The sequence below is a fragment of the Atractosteus spatula genome, chromosome 11 (assembly GCF_055471065.1).
Source record: "Atractosteus spatula isolate fAtrSpa1 chromosome 11, fAtrSpa1.hap1, whole genome shotgun sequence".
Classification (NCBI taxonomy): domain Eukaryota; kingdom Metazoa; phylum Chordata; class Actinopteri; order Semionotiformes; family Lepisosteidae; genus Atractosteus; species Atractosteus spatula.
Window position 1 is genome coordinate 15905153 of NC_142716.1, and position 8023 is coordinate 15913175.

Here is an 8023-nt window from a genome sequence, read left to right on the forward strand (position 1 = left end):
TTTTTTGTTCTTCCCCACACTTTGAACAGAGAAGACTACAAAAGCAACTGAAGCAACTGATTCAAGTATTCAAAATCCCAAAGACAAGTTTACAAAGTCAACCCAATGGACATCTTTAGAACAAAATGAAATGAAAATCAGGAGATACTAGTGGAAATCATAAGGACATTTAAAACCAAGAACAAGATGCACTTATTACACAAAGGGTTGTGACTTAAACTATCCAACCATATTGCAAAACTGTTATCCTGGTTTCTTTCAAGAGTTAGTTGAATGAGATCACTTACTGTAGCTACCAACAGCCATATCTTGCTTGTAGCCTTTTCTTGTTCTTTTACTGTATAATGTACTCAATAGATTCTTCATACAGTAAAATTGCTCATTCTTAACTAAAAGGTGCATATTAAGAGGTGTTTGTTTTGGCCTAAATAACTAGAGTTCACATACTGTACAGCTAGGTGACATATCTGGTGTACAATAAAGGTTTCCAAGATATCTATGATATTCAAATATCAAAATGGGTAATTGGAGAAAAACATAGATTGGAATCCCACATCTTTTATTTTTATCTTAAATTAAAGGTGCACTTTTGGGCTCAGGATATGACAAATATTGACACACCAAGGCCTTTGGGTAGCAAGCTACACGTTGGAGAGTGACAAAAGGATTTAATATTAGGCCTGTCTATGTCAGGCTTTTGTTTAAATCTCAGGTGATTCCAGGAAAAGCTCTCCTGTTACAAGTAATCAAAGGCTGAAAGCTGCAGCCCAGGCAATGGAAAAACAAGTTCCCCATGTTTTACCAAAACAAATGTGGATTCTTCTTCCTCTTTCTATTATTGTATTTTGGATCAAGTACGTGATATGTCTTTTACAGGGCTGTAATTTTCAGACTTAATGACGTAAAGGAAAAAACACAAGATAAAGGTAGCTTGTAAAGAAAGCAGAGCTTCTGACGTTTTTTTAAGTTTTCAAGTGCAGTTAAATACCATATGTCTGAGCTTTAAAAAATAAGAGTGAGAAAATGTTCTAAAAACAACCTTTGTCCCTAATAAAAAGACTTACACGAGATCTACAACAGCAGTCATCATTACCTTTTATTAAAATGCCAAGAATTTTGTGTGAGGGTTCAAAACTTGTATTTAAAAGAAGCAGAAGCTAATACCCCATATTTCTTCTGGTAGTGGCTGTAGAAGATCCATCAAGGAGTTAACAGAAACTGAGTGAGTCATATTTGTAACCTTAGGAAGGGTGGCTGTTTTGATGCGTACCAATGAGAATGGATATCTTCACAGTTTTGATTATTTGCTGTTTTCCTGAAACTGCTGCTAGGAAAGAACCATGCCAATTTTATTTTAAAAAAAAGTTTTTATCAGAAGAACACTGAGTTAAGTCAGTGGCTTGTTTCCACAGATGCCTCAACACAATTGCGACAACAATATGAAGCAAACACAAATGTTTGATAATGTGGCCTTGTGATTTTTATAGAAGAAAGGTGTCTATTAACATTCTATCACGTAGGTTATGTAAGTCCTTTAATACATTCACAGGATTATTTTAAGATGTATACAACTCTCTTTTTCTTAGGAAGCAGAGCAGCAGAGGATGACAGGATGGGTAAATGGAGATTAGATACACTCAGAACATTCTCTCCAGCTCTCCATAGACCTCCCTCTCTGGGAGCAATTTATTACTAGTTTTGCCAACTACTCCATTCACCAAAGCAAAAAATGAACTACCATCAACTATCTGTCTCTCTGCAGTCAAAGCCCCCAGATCTTTAACATTTTTAACTGTAAAAAAACGTGGCTGATTTTTCCTTTCATTCATCTATCCTTAAAATGTTTCCCTAATGAAATGACCTATTTGGTCTGCAGGTATGAATGCATTCACTGGAAATGTACAAACAATTATGAGTGCCTGTCATTGGATAAATCCAACCACACAGCATGAAGATATTTGCGTAAGTCAGTTGTGCAGGATAGACTTCAGCAGACTGCGTTTTAAAATAGGAAAATATTTTGGCTCATGACCTTTCATTGATTTTCCTGCCGCATGGAACATGCATTTGATCAGTGTTTCTGTTCGCTTCTGACTACTCTTAAGTTAACTCTTCACTAAAATTCATGAAGTTTTTCCAGAGAATCCTATCTCCTTTAGGATATGTTATTTCAGAGGATCACTGGGTATTAACCTGAAACAGAAAGACAATTCAACTGAATAACTTGCATATAAAGTTTCATTTTCTGGTATGGGTTTGTAGGGGTTTTGTGCATTTACTGGGACAATTATTAATTGTAGCAGTAAGTCACAAAATGATTCTTTGATGGCTATTAGAAAACTGACCCAGCGGGATAACTCAGCAACACACTCACACGGATACTAGCCAGCAGCCATATCACCCTGCAACTCACAACTGGCAACCCAATGAAGCTAAGTAGGTGTGAGCCTGGTCAGTACCTGGATGGGAGACCTCCAAGGAAAAACTAAGATTGCTGCTGGAAGAGGTGTTAGTGAGGCCAGCAGGGGGCGCTCACCCTGCAGTCCATGTGGGTCCTAATGCCCCAGTATAGTGACGGGGACACTATACTGTAAACAGGTGCCGTCCTGCGAATGAGACGTAAAACTGAGGTCCTGACTCTCTTTGGTCATTTAAAAATCCCAGGGCGTTTCTCGAAAAGAGTAGGGGTGCAACCCCGGCGTCCTGGCCAAATTTCCCATTGGCCCTTACCAATCATGGCCCCCTAATAATCCCCATCTATGAATCATTCCCCACTGATGGCTGATGGCTGATGGCTGATGGCTGATGTGCTGATGGCTGCCGTCGCATCATTAAATTGGAATTAAATTGATATCAACTGGGATTGAGGTAACAACTGAATTCTCGAGCTGTAATGCAGAATGTTGAATACTTATCCAATTTGTGTGGATTCAGATCTCCCGCGGACGCAAAACAGTGGCTGTTGCTGCGTCGGCAGCCTCTGGCCCAGTGCCAGGCTGTGCTGGTTCGGCGTGATGTGGGGGAGAAGGAGGGAGAGATTTTTGCTGCGGCGCGCTAGCAGTGGGCTCTCTGAAGACCGGTGAGTTAGTTCTGGCTGAAACTAGCAAGAGTTTGTGCACTTGAAAAGTGACCGTGGGTCCAAGCAGGTCACACTCTTTAGACGGGAAGAAGACCGGTTCGTTCCCATGTAGTGCTAGTCCTGAATCCTGAGATTTAGCTGTCCTCAGTTCCGACCATAGTTCACTCATTGATCAGGTGAGCGTTCGCGGTGGGTTCACGAGGCTTGCTGCTGGGCTGACCTCGGGCGGATCCTTTGGTTATGCGCGGGCGACCTCTGGTCTCGACTCTTAGAACAAAGGAAAGTCCAGGCACTCGGACACACTGGCCATTACATAATTGTCCGAGATGAGTCTGAGAATGTCCTGGAGGAGCCCCTTTCTGGGCCTTGTGCTGCCTGTTTTATCTGGAGGAACTACGGTCGTTCATTGGTTTAAAGTTCCGCAGTCATTCGAGACCCACGTGGGGTTACCCTGCTCTAACAGTTCCTGATTGGCTGATCGAAGTGGAGGATGAGTAATAATGCACTCTGACCTTAGAGTTGTAAACCTTGGGATGAGACTCTCCCAAGGAATCTCCCAGACAGTAAGGCGCCAGAGATGACCATTTATTAGGGTGGTTGGTGAATCTCAGCTTTGGGAGCTGTTCCATATCAGGAAACTCTATCAGCTAGAAAAACACCTTAAATGTGAATCTAATGGAATGGCCTCTCTGTATCCAGCACCACTGAGATGAGAAACAGAGGGACTGGCAAGGGAGCAGCAAACTTAATTCCTGTATTTTTAATAAGCCTTGCCGCTACAGGTGTAACAACAAAAAGCTTAAATGAAGAGATGAAATTGAACTAAAACATTTCAGGTTTTCAAACCCAACACTGCTTACTGCAGGGTGAAGACCCCTTTTTTATTGGTCCCTCAAAATTGCACTTTATTCATAATTCTTATTCATTGAATAAGTGATTGTTCATACTGCATATGCATTACTACTATTGATTTGAATTAAATGTTTAAGCATTTTTGCCACTAGAGGCAGCAAAACTGGCTTCCAAACTAATATTGAGGTAGACAGGTGGTTACAAGTTGTTAAACTGGGACAGTATTTAATGGTTAAGGTTGGCAAAATGCACAGGTGGATTGCTGTGTATGTAAGGGAGTTGGTTTGTTCACTTGGGGTCAACACGCAAGGCTGATAAAGAATTTAATGAGGGCAGTGGAGGCAGCCACCTTATTAGGTTAATTGAAATAGGTTGGCAAAGGCAGTGTCCGAAAACATTAGATAGTTTGGCTAATGTTTAGTAGGGCTTGGTGACGTTCTGTTTTTAACATATTTGTATGTTAAATAAAACCAGGAAACTTACTGGTCCATCATGTTATGCAGCAGGTTCTGAGTGAAAGTCCAAGGAGCACATTCCCAGAAATGGGGAATGTACAGATGCAGCCATTCAAAGTGCACGGCACAAACACGTACCGCGGGCATTTGGCTACGTCATAACGCGTTACCGCAGTACGTGATTGGTTGGCCAAAATGACCGACAGGGGCACTCGTGGTGCGTTGGTTGGTTGTGGAAAGATTTAAATGTCTTACTGTACACGTTTTAGTATTGAATATTTCGATGGAATTTTACCACTGAAGGGAAATTTTAGTAGCTGAGCATAAAAAGAATAGGAGCATAATGCGTGTGTAAGCCATAAACGATATTAATTTTGTAACATAAACATACAGTATTATGTTAACTGTATATGGCTGGTCTCGGTACTTTAAAGAAAAAATACACACCAGTATTCCATTTCTCCCTAAACATTTTAAGCATCAAAGTCTTTAACTAACATGTGAAATAACGTGTACAAAAAATGGTAGTTTTAAGCTTTTCTGCGAATACGATCGATACCGGAGTAAACAAGCATACTTTTAGAATTTGATTAATAGGGAATATAATATGGAATCGCGTATCTAAAGAAATTAATAACGATATAATTATATTCATGTACTGCAACACAAACTTGATACTGTATGTGTAGGGCTGTTTCACCACTCGTCTTGTGACCATGCGAGTGGCGTGATGGTCTAAGTGCCCAACTTCTAAGTGAGAGGTCAGCTGTTCATATCCAGCTAGCACCACGAATTTTCTTTTAACAAACATTTCTCTGAAAAAATAAAATAGCAATATTAGGGACAATTAATTGACTTTTTATATTTCTAAATATCACAACATGTTTGAATCTAAGTCATTTTTTAATAACAACGAATACTTATCACCATCTTTCCCTCTGAATCGCTCCAGAAGCAGGAACCGGTATCGTGTGGGGATCCCTTTAGATCTCCTTTCAGATTTAAAAGGTTATTAATAATATCTTCGGTGTCGCATCTTCCCAGTTTAGCTGATCTTTTGCTGCCTACGCATGCTTACACAGCTCCCTGGGTAAACGATCATACTCGACTGAGAAAGCTTTAGAGAACTTAACATTTTTATTATCAACAAATTGTAAATACGATGTTTACATTGGCGTTATTAATTTTTCACTTGAGTGTATGGAGGAGTGTCAGCTGTCAATGAGAGCAGACCCCCTCTCTTAGGCTGCGCAAACGATTTTTTAATTTTTTATAAAGAAATGGAGGCTGTATGCGTTACAATATAAACATTTACTGTCAAACTTTAAAATAACAATTAATTTAAAGACGATCTGTCAAAGTGCAATGAAATACAATATTGTTGTTGTTGTTACTGTTGTTTTTATCCTGTAAAGCGCTTTGAGAAGCCACCTTTAAAGGCACTACAGGTATATAAAGGCGCTGATTCTTATGGAATGTGTTTTCTTTCTTCTTTTTTTCAGCATGGAATAAACCTATTACTTGATTCTTATGGAAGCCCGGTTCCGCCAGGGATTAAAAAAAAACACACACTCTCGTGTTTCAAGCACCACGTCTCTTCCCGTTAAAAAGAGGAAACACTTTACACCGGTTTAACAGCTCTTAAGCAAACTTGTGTTTTTGTTAACACAAGTTTATCAGTGAAAAGCCCACGGGCATTCTCAGAGCCCTCGTTAGTCTGGAGGTGTGGAAATTCTGACAACAATTGATTTGAAGACGATCTGTCAAAGTTCTATGAAATACAATATTGTTGTTGTTATTATTGTTTTTATCCCGTAAAGCGCTGCAAGGCCCTTTGGCTACAGCGAATGCGAATTCTGTCTGGCATTGCCAGATTTTAAAAAAATAACGCTTTCATAGAAAATGTTTCAGGTGCGAAGAACACAGACCCCCAGTGCAATTTCAACCAAACCTGTCCCCACACACCCCGCCCTCACTGCGATTAGAATATACTGTACACAAAGCACTGAAATCTTTCGAGCAGATGATCAGGTGTTTCGCAGAGTTCATCAAGCCTGAATCGAAACCTGTTTTTATAGCTTTTAAAGTTGTGCAATGTCTAAGCAGGAACACATCATTATATCTTATATATGAAAATACATAATATAGCACCCAAACAAACGCAAACGTGTTTATGAAGGAATAAAAGCATTTTATTACAATCTAACTTACATAACTCACATTCCCGAATGCCCCCCACCCCGCTTAACAATTTTAGGAAGACTAAGGAAGGACTAAGGAAGTTGTCATCTGTTGTTGAAGCTCTGTGAGCTCGGTGACTTTGAGACCACTTGTTATCCCAAGTTATTTGAATCAACACAATTCAAATACAGAAAAGAGCTGAACATATCCCAGAGCACCTAAAACTGGGAATCAGTGAAATGGTGATGATGAAAATCTTTCAGGCACAAAAAAACTTAATTCCACATTCTTTAATTCATTTTTTTATGGAGCCACATCTTAAATCTTGTCAGTCAGCTCTTTTTTCTGTATTTGAATTGTGTTGATTCAAATAACTTGGGATAACAAGTGGTCTCAAAGTCACCGAGCTCACAGAGCTTCAACAACAGATGACAACTTCCTTAGTCCTTCCTTAGTCTTCCTAAAATTGTTAAGCGGGGTGGGGGGCATTCGGGATTGTAAGTTATGTGAGTTAGATTGTAATAAAATGCTTTTATTCATTCATAAACACGTTTGCGTTTGTTTGGGTGCTATATTATGTATTTTCATATATAAGATATAATGATGTGTTCCTGCTTAGACATTGCACAACTTTAAAAGCAATAAAAACAGGTTTCGATTCAGGCTTGATGAACTCTGCGAAACACCTGATCATCTGCTCGAAAGATTTCAGTGCTTTGTGTACAGTATATTCTAATCGCAGTGAGGGCGGGGTGTGTGGGGACAGGTTTGGTTGAAATTGCATTGGGGGTCTGTGTTCTTCGCACCTGAAACATTTTCTATGAAAGAGTTAATTTTTCAAAATCTGGCAATGCCAGACAGAATTCGCATTCGCTGTAGCCAAAGGGCCTTGCAGCGCTTTACGGGATAAAAACAATAATAACAACAATATTGTATTTCACAGAACTTTGACAGATCGTCTTCAAATCAATTGTTGTCAGAATTTCCACACCTCCAGACTAACGAGGGCTCTGAGAATGCCCGTGGGCTTTTCATTGATAAACTTGTGTTAACAAAAACACAAATTTGCTTAAGAGCTGTTAAACCGGTATGTAATGTATTACATTAAATTGTAAAGTGTTTCCTCTTTTTTAACGAGAAGAGACGTGGTGCTTGAAACACGAGAGTGTGTGTTTTTTTTTAATCCCTGGCGGAACTGGGCTTCCATAAGAATCAAGTAATAGGTTTATTCCATGCTGAAAAAAAGAAGAAAGAAAACACATTCCATAAGAATCAGCGCCTTTATATAGCGCCTTTAAAGGTGGCTTCTCAAAGTGCTTTACAGGATAAAAACAACAGTAACAACAACAACAATATTATATTTCATTGCACTTTGACAGATCGTCTTTAAATCAATTGTTGATTTAAAGTTTGACAGTAAATATTTAAATTGTAACGCAAACAGCCTCCATTTCTT